Source organism: Mchenga conophoros, linkage group LG4 (assembly GCF_057382185.1).
Source record: "Mchenga conophoros isolate Kocher_MC1m ecotype Shallow Benthic linkage group LG4, M_conophoros_male_GT1.1, whole genome shotgun sequence".
NCBI classification, from domain to species: domain Eukaryota; kingdom Metazoa; phylum Chordata; class Actinopteri; order Cichliformes; family Cichlidae; genus Mchenga; species Mchenga conophoros.
Window position 1 is genome coordinate 27458955 of NC_140529.1, and position 15150 is coordinate 27474104.

General features: G+C 41.0%; 1 long non-coding RNA gene across 1 annotated transcript; it reads left to right on the forward strand.

Annotated features, from left to right (window-relative positions):
• The first annotated feature begins 3319 nt into the window (after positions 1–3319).
• On the forward strand, positions 3320–6195 carry LOC146576271 (uncharacterized). Its single transcript, XR_014892343.1, has 3 exons — positions 3320–3331; positions 3474–3579; positions 5700–6195. It is a non-coding gene; the product is annotated as an uncharacterized LOC146576271 (long non-coding RNA).
• Positions 6196–15150: the final 8955 nt, after the last annotated feature.

A 15150-nucleotide genomic window follows, 5' to 3' on the forward strand; every position in this document is an offset into this window, starting at 1 on the left:
TCCTATTGGTCGAAAAATATACCATGTCGACCAATCAAAAAACGATATGGCAACATGGCATTTAGTTGTTTAGGAAGGGGGAAGTTTTAGGAGCGACGGCAGTGTCTTGAGATTGAGTGAGAGATTTTCGACGTTTAACGCAAATCTCGTGCAGTTAGTGTGTAGTGTAGTCAATAGTTTTGTTGTGTGTGTCAGAACAATGAGGCCACTACTGAATGTTACAGGTGTTACAGGAGTGATACATCTCCTGTTGTCAGGCCTGCAGGTATCAGGCTGTTGTTCTTCTTTATCTCATAGTGGACAGAAATTATTTTTTGGAGTGGCACAAATAATTTGTGTGGCATCAAATTTGATGCAGAACACCTGATTGTTCTATAAATAGTTTGAAATGTTTAAAAAAAAAACGCCTTGGCTGCATTTTTAGGTAAACAGCTGCAAAAAACTTTGTTGTTTACATAACTCAGTTACTTTTTTAAAGAAGTAACTATATAATTAATTGCCAAACATTGGTCATTATATTCTGTATTTTGCAGACAGAGAGTTACAGGACTCTTTCCCAGACCACAGACTCATACCTATAACACAAGTCACAGCTTTTTTTTTTCTTTTTCTTTTTTAAAAAAAAAAAAAAAGAAAGTTGTGTTTTCAAATTTGGAGTTCAAGTTTTTACTTCCAATAGTGTTAACATACTACACAGGTCATGAACAAGATTTTTTTAATTTTCATTGTAAATGGGCTAAAGCAGTTAATTAAAAGTAGTCTAACATAAATGTAAATGCTGTAATTTGATTATTTTAATAAACCATGTAACTTGGATGGATTCGATGCTGGCGTGACCACAGTGCACATGTCTACTGTTGCTCACAGTGGTCCAAGTTTGTGTGTTCAGTCAGACACATGAAAAATTAGAGGGAACATTGTATACAAGCACTTTTTTCTATACCTCACATTCACGTGCACATTCATGGATGCATCAGGGGGATCTCAGGCTTCAGTATCCCAAGGATACTTCAACGATGTATAACGACCTCCTGACCGATAGACAACCCACTCTGCCCTGTTTTGTTTTTAACTCAAATTCATGCTCACATTTGAGTGAAGCCAGATTGAAGCCCTTGGGGAGGTCATCTCTCTCCTTTTCAGTGCACACCAAATCCAGCATGTCCAAATTAACACTGTCAGATTTGATTTCAACACTATTAAAGTGTCTATATGGGTCCACACCAGAGAGTGTTAATTTAACTCTTTTTGGAGAGTTGGTATGTTAACTCTGATTTAGTGTTAAACACCAAATCTATCTGGAGTTGATAATTTAACACTTGCTAATGCTAACTAGGTGTTAAGAGTTTATATATTAACTCTCAAGGAGTATTTTAGTTTAACTACATAAGAGTTATCTTCTAATTAATTCTAAAAAGTGGAAATTTTACTGTTCTGAACTTCTAGAAATTCCTTTGGAAATAAACATATATTAAAAAGATGCAATGGTTTTTGAAAAACATTTATTCTGAACTGTGCACCACAATTTCAAAACATTTTCTGAAAGATGTAACAGTATACATGTTCTCACTTTCATTAGAATTTTGTTTATCAAAAGGTCTGACATGGCAAATGCAAATAACAGCATTCTCATCACTTATTTCTTCAATACAATATGCATGTCCTTCATTCATCCCTTTGTGGAACTTCAACGCACTTCTGCTGTCCCCCATATTCCACCTTCATATTCACAGCATATTCTGTGTGGAGATTGATTAAAAATTTATTAAAAATTAGTTGACACTAATTAATTGCACAAATAATCTGGTAATCAATTGCAGCACAGTAAAAAAAAGGAATCATTTTTGAGCCATTACTTGTGTAAAGTATTTTCCCAAAAGACAAGGACACAGGCAACAGGTAATACTGAACTAAATTTAAAACTTCAACCTTTTTCATTTTTACCTAAACCATGTGCACAAAACTCTGGAGGGATCTAAATGCTAACGTAGAACCCAGTCAAGACATCTGCTACTGCTGTTTGCTCGTTTTTTTTATGGGAGATCGTTTTCAGGCTTCAAGTAGCACCATTATACCAACATTTCACATTCTAGACATTGTTTTAGGTGTACTTAAGTTAACCAAAAATTTGACTGAAAATTCACATGTAAGCTTTTTTTCAAGGCTGTAGTATTTGGCTAGCTAAAACAGATTATTATGCTATCAGCGAGCAACATGGCTAATGCCTTTCACACAGCTTTGTCTCAACTCCAAAGAGCCACAGAAGTAAAAGCTAATAATAATAATTGAAACAATCTTTGAAAAAATGACTTACCAAGCATGGCAGACAACTCAAATATGTAGAGCAAAATGTTCTGAAACTGCTTCACTTCAGCTTCGATTGGAGCCTATGGTGCTGGGGGCGGAGTCTGTGAATTTACTCTATTAGTGTCATAAATATCAGCACAAGCAGGATTCCCTGCACTGTTAATTTTAGCTATTTTATATTGCTGCCTCTGTTAGGTGGTGTCGAGCTGAACGGACTTTTAACGTGTGTTTGAACGAGCTGATGGTTCACTCGTTAAGCTGAAAGAAAGATGCTTTAATCACAGGAGTCACACATGTGTCCACTGTACCATCTGGGAACTCTTCTTGTTTAGCACTCGTAATAACACAAACACTAAATCCTCCTTCTCTGGTGCTGATTTGTAGCAGTGTATACACCTGAGACTGTCACCTGTCTGTCTGTCCTGCACTCTCTCTCGTTTTCTTTCTCTCTGATTGTGTAATAAAAGTATGAACATGTATTTATAAGTAGGGGTGGGCGATAGAAACGATATAAATTTGGCCAACGATAGAGATTTTGACTTATATTATATCGCTCTATCGCGATAGCGCATGTTGATGATGTCATCAAGCTGTGCCTGTTTTGGTCGAAAGCATCGCAGCGGCTCCAACCATTATCATCATGTATGATTAGAAAGAGAGAAATGTTGTAATGACATGAACAAAGTGCAGTATTCCAAGATGGCATCAGAGTTTTAGCACCTTTTATACTCGTGTTTTTATAATTATGTTAAGTGTAAAAGGTCAAAGATGATGACATAGATGCATCTGTTTCTGTTATTATCACAATAATCACAACATAAATGAATATTGTGACATTTTTTCTGTGCTGTATTAAGGTTACCAGAGTCAGCTGGGGATTCATGAACATCATCAGTGATGTTTCTCCACAGCGGGCTCATCAGTACCTGGTGACAGAAGGTCAATCCAGCTCTGACTTGAGGCTGTTCAAGAATCAGCGCCACTTGATCTGGTTCCACCTCTACCACAGGCAGAGAAACACAGGGTGAGATCTCCTCCTGCCAGTCATCACGCTATAACTGTGTCCAGGTGTTAAATTCATCCATGTGATTCAGCAACACTGTAAAATAATATTCATTTCTTTGGTAAGAAGTGTGTGTTTCTGTTCTTAAATATATCATCACCAGCCTGGACTCTTTGTTGGCGAGACAAAATCAGGAACGGAAATCATTGGTTTTCACAACTGGGTCCAGTTCCACCTGCAAAGGATATAAGGCCAGGGAGCATGATTTGGTAAGTATAACATTTCACCAGACAGAAGAGTTTGATTTCAGTATTCTCAGCCGGTCGGCCTCACGTGTAAAATGGTAAATGGCCTGTATTTGTATAGCGCTTTACTAGTCCCTAAGGACGCCAAAGCGCTTTACATATCCAGTCATCCACCCATTCACACACTGGTGATGGCAGCTACATTGTAGCCACAGCCACCCTGGGGCGCACTGACAGAGGCGAGGCTGCCGGACACTGGCGCCACCGGGCCCTCTGACCAGTAGGCAACGGGTGAAGTGTCTTGCCCAAGGACACAACGACCGAGACTGTCCAAGCCGGGGCTCAAACTGGCAACCTTCCGATTACAAGGTGAACTCCCAACGCTTGAGCCACGATCGCCCTCACGTGTGCCTGATCACAAGTCGGTCCACTTCATACATGCACAGTAGCGCAGGCGCAGTTGTTTATACAGGATTAACCTGAGTGACCTGTTCCTGGACTGTTTTTTTAACAACTGTAATAGATTACAGGGAGTCTCTGGCTGTGTTGCTGAATCTGCCGATGCAAGATCAGACATGGATGGATGAGGTGCTGCAACTGAGACCCGCCGTTTGTCTTTTCTGGTCGGCGAGTGGAGAATCACACAAGCTGGTCTGCAAAGAGAGCTTTAGGATGCTTCCTCCCACTGTCCACTGTATCGTTCATCCACAGGGTTTGCAGGGCTGGCTCAACCCATGGCTGCCACACCACTAAGACGTTTTCAGAAATATGCAAGAATGCAACAGTCATGTTTTACAGTCCTGTGGTCTCAGCCTCAGATACTTAATAAATCACACAAAGCTCATGTAGAAACAAACAAACAAACAAAATATGTTCTCCTTAATTTCTGTCAACCACACGTTTCCAGCTATCATGGTTGCTAGGCAACCTGGGCAGCGCAACGGAGGCTAGACCGTCCCATTTCACAAGCCTCGCACTTCCGGCCTTAGCGGTCTTTGAGTACGTGGCCCTTGAGGACCATTGAGGCTGCGTACTTTAAGGCTGCAGACCCTGAATTGGGATACAGCCATAAAAACCATGAAAAAATATTGCCGTAATATGAAGCGATAGACTTTTTCATATTGTCATCCATATGTGTCGTTATATCGAACAGCCCTATTTTGAACTCTCCTCGTCCTTTGAATGCACAGTCGCCTTTGTTATATAGCAAGGTATTTAAAATGAATAAATAAATATCCCGTTCATTTCAATACGCATGATCTGAGCATGCGCGGAATGACACGGAGCTATTCTTTGATCCTTTGATCTTCTCAAAGGGGAGACTGTGACGTGACGGTCGACCGCACGTCACAGTCTCCCGTGACGGTCGACGTCACCATCTCTGCCACATGAGTCCTTAAATAGAGGTGCTTTAACACAGTTTACCTTGGTGCGTCTTCAGTAACAGCGAGTTGTTTTTGCAAAGCAGGAGCCTTTGACAAAGGTAATACCTTTACATTTAAATAATTCAGGGAACATTTTTTTTCTTTTGACACTTGTCCCTGCAGCAGTTCCAAAGTGAGTCAATGGAGAGAATAGCTCAGCGTTTAGAGTTTTTCATAGAGCAAAATAGAATGATTGATACTAGGATGGACAACATTGAATGGGAGTTGAGTGTACTAAAGGAAGAGACTGAGAATGTGAGGCGTGAAAGGAGGCGTGAGAAAGTACCACAGAGTGCTGTTGCCAACTTCGCAAGTAACGTAGGTCTAGATCTAGGTCTTGCCATAACGGGCGCTATTTTTGGTGCAGTTTACCTGTCCACCTTGATTGGTTAATTATAACATAATAACTATACTGTGCTCTCATTTATGTTCAGTTTTATTTTGCCCTCACCTCCCAACCAGTCATGACAGAAGACTGCCCCACACTGAGCCTGGTTCTGTCACAGGTTTCTTCCTGTTAAAAGGGAGTTTTTCCTGTCCACCGTTGCTCATAGGGAATCACTTGATTGTTGGGGTTGAATTTTTGGATTGAATTTAATTGCCTTAAACTGAAAATCAAAAATTCAAGTGAGGGGTTGACCAGGGCTCGTTAGGTGGGTTGTTTTTTTTATTTGTAATTTGATAAGTGTGTGTTTCTGTTCTTAAATATATCATCACCAGCCTGGACTCTTTGTTGGCGAGACAAAATCAGGAACGGAAATCATTGGTTTTCACAACTGGGTCCAGTTCCACCTGCAAAGGATATAAGGCCAGGGAGCATGATTTGGTAAGTATAACATTTCACCAGACAGAAGAGTTTGATTTCCTTTGAATCCTTCAGTATTCTCAGCCGGTCGGCCTCATGTGTGCCTGATCACAAGTCGGTCCACTTCATACATGCACAGTAGCGCAGGCGCAGTTGTTTATACAGGATTAACCTGAGTGACCTGTTCCTGGACTGTTTTTTTAACAACTGTAATAGATTACAGGGAGTCTCTGGCTGTGTTGCTGAATCTGCCGATGCAAGATCAGACATGGATGGATGAGGTGCTGCAACTGAGACCCGCCGTTTGTCTTTTCTGGTCGGCGAGTGGAGAATCACACAAGCTGGTCTGCAAAGAGAGCTTTAGGATGCTTCCTCCCACTGTCCACTGTATCGTCCATCCACAGGGTTTGCAGGGCTGGCTGCAAGCAGGAGATGGTGGATGCTATATTACTACTAGTACAATACTTTTAACTCTGTAGCAGACAACAGTTTGATAAAAGGCTATGAAAAAAAAAGAAACCAAAAGATTAGATTTTCTATAAGTTTCAAAGAGATTTAATTTATATATTTTATATAATAAAGTAAATGTACGAATGACCGGCAATAATTCAGTCACTGAAATTACGATTCTCTGGATACGATTGTCTCTGATGAGCCTGAGGTACAAAGCATGCTGGCGATGACGATAAAGTTTTCAAACACTGTTTGAATAATCAAAGAGACATTTATAAAGCACAGTCTACAACAGACATACTTACTGTGTGAAAGGGAGCAGAGAAACACGCTGTATTGTTGCAATTCTCTTTTGCATAAGCCACACCAGAAACGCTCTGTGCAGATAGCAAAGTCACTGCAAAACTTGTAAGCCCTAGTTCGGCTCCCTAAAAAGATGCTCGAGTTTTTCTTGCGTCCAACAAAATTCTAATATGTTTTATTTTTAATGTTACTAGGGGCTGTGTTGAACAAAGTGATTTAGCACAATTTCAATTCAAAAAAAGTATTAGTCTCTTAAATGACTGGCATCTGACATAGCTAGACCGTCACCGGGGACTCTGTGAGTGGTAAGAGGTTTAAAAACAAACCATCTATACTGTCAACAAACAACTCTTCATCTGCATTTTTTCAGAATAAATTGTTTTCAAGTACACCAATTTAGCAATGAAACTCGAAAAGTGGGATAAATACACACAAATATACACACACAAAAATCATTCTGACTCCTTCTTGACCCGTGGTGTGCGTAAAACAAGGCCGTTTCTCTTAATCTCACTGTAATTTTCTTTTGGGGTTTCTGTTCTTCTGTCTATTGAGCATTTCTGCTAATGAGAAAACCCGCCTCCTTGTTGTAAAAGCATTTCTGCTAATGAGAAAACCTGCTTCCCTGTTGTAAAAGTAGCACCTAAGTACACCAATTTAGCGATGAAACTCGAAAAGTGGGATAAAGAATGTGGATGTTTAGGTTTTATGACTGTGGAAGGGGGGCTGAAGGTATAAGAATGTGGGAAACGCTGAGACACGTCGAGATCAGGCGGACACCCTCCCGCGCTCATCTCCCCTACCAATGGTTTATGCTCAAAAGTGTTGCATGGAATAATGAGAATTGTATGGAATAAAATGAGAATTTAACAGTATCCATGTAAAATTGTTCAAAGTGACCATTATGTTCATAGATGTTAAAAATACCTGAAAATAAAATGAGTTCAGTGACAGTAAGTGTTTGTTGTAATCAATTTATTAATAACAAAAAAAACTTTCAAACTAATGCAACACATATAACAATGTCACAAAATATTCAAATAAATACATTTCTTAATGCATAACTGATATTGGAACTGATTTTTCAAGAAGTGAAAACAGTCTGTCCATCCTCTCCCTGATCGAATCGATCGATTTGGGACCTTGTGAATCTGAATCGAATCGATTCTAGAAATCCGTGACAATAAGCAAGTAAATAAAATTTTATTTATATAGCACCTTTCAAGATAAAAATCACAAAGTGCTTCACAGAAGCTAAAACCTAAAAATAAAAATCAACCAAAAGCAAGTTTAAAAAGATGAGTTTTTAGCTGTTTTTTTAAAAGCGACCACGGAGTCCACAGATCTCAGGCTCAAAGGGAGAGAGTTCCACAATCTGGGGGCCACAGTTACAAAAGCTTTGTTGCCTTTTGTTTTCAGCCTCGTGTGTTGGACAACCAGCAAGCCCTGGTCACATGACCTCAGGGACATGCTGGGAATGTATGGATGTAAAAGTTCACTTATATATGTTGGTGCTTGTACATGCAGAGCCCTGAAAGTCAAGGTCAAAACCTTAAAGTGGATTCTGAATTTACCGGGGAGCCAGTGTGGCTGAATCAGCAGGGGTGTGACATGGGAGTACTTGGAGGACTGAGAGAATGGGGAGAGAATGAGATGAGAAGAGGCAGCTGTGCAGCGTAACGACAGAATAACTCCAGCTTTGTGTCTTTTTTTCATTCTAGCTGAAGTACGGGACAAACTGTGTTCCTTTTCACCTTAATACGACCGTGGCTCAGGGGGTTGGGAAGCGCATCTGTAACCAGAAGGTCGCCGGTTCGATCTCCGTACTCTGTCCTGGTCATTGTGTCCTTGGGCAAGACACTGCCCTACCGTGATATGGCAGCCTCACTTCTGTCAGTCTGCCTCCCTCACAGAGAGAATTATGACCTTGTTTTCTGCTTAGCCATCACCTAAGGATTTACATCCCTGATAAGCAGAAGGAACCTCACTATCTGTTTAACATCTCCCATTACAATGGCCTGACTGTGTTAACTTTCCACATGCATGTAAAGTACTGACAGGAGTGCTCTTACTATAGTAAAGTGAGAAAGAGATATTACTATAACTAATGTGACATGATTAATAGGGGTGCAACAATACTCGTATCGATATTGAACCGTTTGATACAGTGCTTTCGGTTCGGTACGCATATGTATCGAACAATACAAAATTTTTAATTAATTTTTTTCTTCTGACGATGCTGTCTGTGTTGAGCACTCAGTGGATCTGCGCTCGACAGTGAAGCCTAGGCGGAGTAGTCAAACGCAGATTCACTGAGCGCAGGGCAAGCTAGCGAGACAGAAGTTAAGCTCCTTGCAACATGGCAAATTGAACCTCCCCCACCCTCATTCAGATCTGGCGTTTGGAACTATTTTGGTTTTCATGTGAAGTATGACCCTGAAGGTAAGCGCGTCATGGACAAAAGTAAAACAGTATGTCGAATGTGCCACGCAATGCTCAATTACATTGATGGGAACTAGTGCGTTAGCGCAGTTAGCTTGTTAACGTGTTGGCCGTCCAGTCCCATGCACGGGCGATCCGCGGTAGCTCGTTAACGTCATTTCAACGAGATTAACGCTGACAGCACTAGTAGGAACACAATGAATATGACTGCACATTTACGCCGACATCATCCTAGTGAAAAGAGAAGTGGAAGCAGACAAAAACAACAAGCACGCATGCTACAAACTTTACCCGAGTCATTTAGGCAGCCGTTAGCACATGATTCTCCTTATGGGGACCTGATATGTTTAATATGCTGCTGAGAATATACCCCAGAAGAAGCGTATAGTATAGCTTTTATTTTGGAAAGAGCCATTTCTCTGTAATAAACAGTCTTTTCCAAAGATGAGTGATTTCTCGATCAGATAGATTTAGTTTTTTTATTACTTTGTTGTTTCAGCAACATTAAATTTAAAAACTGTACTTTTGAGTTAATATATATATTTATAATTTTAATAAATGACAAATTAAAAAGGCATGAACATTTTTTTTGTATCGAAAAAATATCGAACCGTGACACCAAAGTATCGAACTGAACCGTGAATTTTGTGTATCGTTGCACCCCTAATGATTAAATATGTGATTAATCCATGAGAAAAGAAATCTGCCACCACACTTGAAAAGCGCTATATAAATCCAATCTATTATTATTATTATTATTATTATTATTATTATTATTATTATTATTAATACAAAATGCGTAATGTTTTCTCTAAATGAGGGATGATTCCGTCTTTTTACAGGCAACTCTACCAACTAACCTTATGAATAAAATACAGTTCACTATGGTATCACTAACATCAAAGCACCCACCCAACTCTATAGAAACTCCGTCATGCTAGCTAGCACGCAGTACGAGTTATTGTAACTGACTGTAAAAAGTCAGCACAACGAAAATAAACTCCACCTAAACTTGGTTTATATCTGACCCAGATAGACTGCAGGTCATAACTTCTTACCTGAAGTTCAGTTCACCTGACACTCGGACTGGCGGCTGCCTTGGGTCTCTCCTCCTCCTGCCTCCCCTTTCACTCATCCACCTGCTGGCCTCCATCACTTACTGAATCTGAGGAAGCTCCGCCATAGCCACCACCAAACAACTGAGTTATTTTTACTAGGGCTGGGCAATATGACCCAAAATTCATATCTCGATATTATTTAGCTGGGTGGCAATATAAGATATATATCTCGATATTTTTTAAAGCCATAAGTTAAGAACAAAAAGAGAGTTCTTAGTCACACTGTCCCAGATGTCACACAGGCATTTTTATTTACATACAGCATAGATTTACATGAAGAAATTACTCAAAAATAAATTATCAGCATTTATTAAATAATCATGCTCCATAAATAAAAGAAAACAATGTTGTTTTTGTGCATAACAAAAAGCTCATAATTGTGCAGTCAAAATGTAAACTAACAGACGCTGAGCATAATAACAAAGACAGATTTCACAGCTGCTCTGTTCCCAACTTCTACTGCGTGACTGACAGCCTTGAGTTTGAAATCCGCTTCGTAACCATGTCTCTTAACAGGTGCCATTTATGGTCCTTATACACACACAATACGGTAATATTACATCAAAGCACAGTACGTATCACTCCGCGAGGCTCCAGACTACGGTAGCCGTAATGCTCCGACAATTCATCAAGCGCTGCAGCTCCGTAGCTTACCAAAGTCGTAAAACATTTTTTGACAGATTGCTGAGCGCCGTGTACCACCTAAAATCGGTTTGCGGTCAGTAAGCACAACCAGAATTCATACATAAGGCGCGCTGTCAACTTTTGAGAAAATGAAAGGATTTTAGGCCGTGCAGCCCCTGTGGGCTGCATGTCGTTAGCGTGGTTAGCGCGGTTAGCTCGCTAACACGTTGACGCCGTCCAGCCCCACAACTCGCTAACGGAGATTTGCCGTGTCCATCTGGTCGCTGCCTGCAGGTGAAGCTATGGGGGAGGGGGAGTTGTATTCAGTCAAGGAGAGGCGAGGCCGAGTAACGTTGCTTAGAGACAAAAGTGGACGAAAGAGAGGCAAACTTGTGGCTTCACAAGTATAATTATAACGTAACATAGACTATGTCGATATAAAGGATATTGTCACATCTTATATCTCGTATGAAAAAATATCGATATTTTTTAAAAACTCGATATATCGCCCAGCCCTAATTTTTACACACCGACCAGCATCTGGCCAATCCACCACCTTTCATTGTTTATACCGTTACAAAGGAAAACCGAGCAAATGCCCGATGGCCAGTCCAGCTATGGTCGTGCCATCAGTTAACCCTTTGCGTGCCAACTGTGGTAGGGTTGCCGACCCCTGCTTTACATAAGTAAACAAAGAATTACAATTATCCAGACGAGATGAAACAAATGCATGAATGACAATTTCTAATTCGAAGCGTGATACAATGGGACTCAGCGTAGCAATGTTTCTCAAGTGATAAAAACAGGAGCGAACCAGAGATTTTACATGGGCATCCAAAGTCAGAGCTGAGTCAATAGCAACACCAAGGTTCCTGATAGACAGTTTGGCAAATGTAGCAAGTGGACCCAAGTTTTCCATAACACTAGGTACAAAATTTTTAGGAGCACAAACAAGGACTTCATATCACGGCCGAGGCCGCCTCAAAAGAGAAAGGACTCAAATGCTGGACGCCGAACAGCACATAAGTAGTTTTAGAGACAACGTTTATTTTCTCAGTTAGTGTTCATAAACAGGAAACTGGAATGTGTGTTTAACAAGTGCAAAATGCCACAACTAAACCAAAAGGGTTTTAAGCAGCCTGGGCTAAGTAAGCAATCTGGTGTTGGTCAGTGGAAACAGCAGTTCCTGTAAATAGAGTACAGACGTTCAGGTATGGTTCAGGAGGAATATGGGCAAGCTGTTCGTTCTGAATTTTCCTTAGCACTGCGTACTTGCCGCGGGTGGTCTGTAGTGGCGTGGAGGGGTGGGTGGTCTGGGTGAGTGGTCCGAAATTCCTGGCGTTGAGGCAGGGAGGCAGGCAGGTGAGTCGGGTGAACAGCCCGTGGGACTGTCAGGTGGTCCAGCGTCCGGATTGGAGCTCTTCGGCGGAGATTTGTGTCTGGCAACTAGTGATGTGCGGATCGATCCTGAAATATCGATTCCTCCGATACCAGTCATTTATGTTTTAGAATCGATTCTCACATTAAAATATCGATATTTTAGTAATTTAGGGTAAATTTGTAGTTTACCATTAACATGAACACAGTGGAAAGTAACTATATCATTCAGATTGTCTACATTCGAAGGAACTACTTCCTCTTCCGCCTTTCATAGTCATGTGTGAAATACGGCTGCATAAATGTCTGCAGCCCCTTGGCGTGCGCACTCACAACAATGGCTGAGCGTAATTGGAGTCATGTGCGGACGTATTTTACCTCCACAAACAGCTGAGCTGGTTTGCGATACATGTGGCAAAAAAGTGAGGTGTTGTGGCAACACCACTAACCTTGTCAAACACCTCAGAGTAAATCATATCACAGAATATGACGAGCGTATGTTGAGGCGAACTGAAGAGGAGGAGAGGGACAGGTGCTGCTAGGGCGAGACAGACGTCTGTCATGGAGTCCTTTAGTGCTGCAGGCAGGCAAGGTGTTCAAATAGCGCACAACTTCAGTTTTTTTATTTCTATATGATGAACTCTGCATTATTAAGTGATAAGAACAAGTAATCTGTTGTCCTTTAATCATTATGACACTTAAATTTGAGATACAATAAATAAAATAAGTTTTTGTACAAAGTATCGGTATCGGATCAGTATCGTCGATACCACCCTGAATTTTACTTGGTATCGGATCGGAAAGGAAATCAGTGGTATCGCACATCACTACTGGCAACTTGGTGCGTGGCTGTGAGAGAAACACACAATGAGACAAGGTAGTTTACAAAGTGTGTGCAACATCACAGTGGTGGCCTGCACTAACTAGGGTTAGCTGAGAATCTGGCAAAGAGAGGTTGAGTGCGCTGGCCTTATGAGTCCCCGGCTTAATTACCCACAGGTGTGAGCAATCAGCAGAACACTGAGGCCCCTCCCAGGGGTGGAGATGCCAACTCGGAGGGAGACACCCTGGCATGACACTTCAGTCTTCTCCTCATTTAGTTGAAGAAAGTTTCCAGCCATCCAACCTCTAATGGAGTCTATGTACTTATGCAAAATCTGTAGCTTGGAAACATCATGGAGCTTAAAGGAGATATATAACTGAATATCATCTGCATAGCAGTGATACGAAATGTCCTTAAAAGTGCTCAATAAGTGTTGAAGAGGAAGTAAATACACCAAGAACAATAAAGGCCCCAAAACTGAACCTTGTGGCACACCATAGGCAAGAAAAGTAGAAGAGGAACTGTACTTAGAGGTAGCCACAGAAAAGGATCGTTCATGCAAATAGGATTCAAACCAGTCCAAAGCAGCCCCTGATATACCCACCCAGTGTCTCAGCCTATCTAGCAGAATATGATGGTCCACAGTATCAAAGGCAGAGGTCAGGTCCAACATCAACAGAACGGAGCATTCTCCTCCATCACATCTCATCAAAATGTCGTTGGAGACTCTAAGAAGTGTAGTTTCAGTAGAGTGAGCTCTACGAAAGCCAGATTGGAATTTATCCAGAATGCTGTATTCATCTAGAACAGCTATAAGCTGCTTAGCCACAACCTTTTCTAAAATCTTAGCAATGAACGGTAATTTTGAAATCGGTCTGTAGCTACTGAGAAGAGAAGCATCAAACTTAGGTTTTTTTTTAACAGTGGGTGAATAACAGCATTCTTACAATAAACAGGGACCTGACCAGAAACCAGTGAGGTATTGATGATTGTGAGCACACAGGGACCAATAGACTGAAAGACATTTTTAAACAAAGATCCAGGTAAACTATCCGCCAGTAGCAGCAAGCTCCAGCGCTTGGTGCTTTTTAGACACTGATCTGAAAGATAAATGTTTGTGTTAGAAGCAGCTTTGCAGGATTTGTTTTTAATTTGGTGAAACATAGTGCAAAACTCTTAATTCAGTATTTTTACAGGTTTTAACTGTGTGGTCTTTCTGGAAAATGTAGGCCAACTTGTGAAATGAGAGCATGCACCGTGCTCTTCAGAACTGTCAGCTTTGCTCGTTTCATGGGTCCTCTGTTGATAAAACTGATTGTTTTTTTTAATGGATCTCAATGTTTAGAGACAATGGCGAAGGTACTGACCTGTGTGTCTCTTTATACTGTAAATGTTAAATTCTAAGGCTACACATTATTTATCTCGCACTAAGTCTGCTTGGCATATGCTATGTATAAAGGCTCTGGACCTATCCAAAAAGGCGTAGAGGTGACTTTAGCGTGATTAATTTATTACAATGTCAGTTTCTGGGAAGTTTTCAGTTTTCCCTCCTGTGTCTATGGCTGGTGCAAGTTTTTTGTTTATTTGTGAAACTGAGCGTGGTTGTGGACAATTCCGACTGCGCTGTTTGATTTGAGTTTCGTGTTGGATCACTTTCTTTAATTGTTAATTCTTTGCGAGCAGTGAAGAGTCAGACTAGGACTTGCAAGTTTTGCCGTGCCCCAGTGGCCAGTGCGAAGTTGTGCTGCAGATCCCAGCATGAAAGCTGAGGGACCAGCCAGCCGGCAGAAAGGCCAGTTGATGCCTCGACGTGCGTTGGAACCAGCTTTGCCCGCACAGAGCGTTTGTGACAGGCTGGCGTTGCTTATGCATAAGAGAGAAGGAACAATACAGCGTGCTTCTCTGCTCCAAGACATCCGCGGTCCTTTCACACGGTAAGTATGTCTGTCTGTCAGCGCTAATTATTCAAACCCTGTTTTAAAGGCGACTCATTTGTTGTCCAAAAACATTTCCTCTAAATTTGCAAAGTTACTGATTTAAAAATATATATTTTCGATTTTTAGCTGGATGTCACACATATGATAGACTCTTGAGCATATTTATATAGCAAAATTCACAATGGTATAACCATGTTAAATAAAAGATGCCTAAGTGTGCACCAATGCACTGTAATGCAAGCCTTTAAACTGTAAGCTGATAAGTGCATGAAGTATACCTTTACCTCTA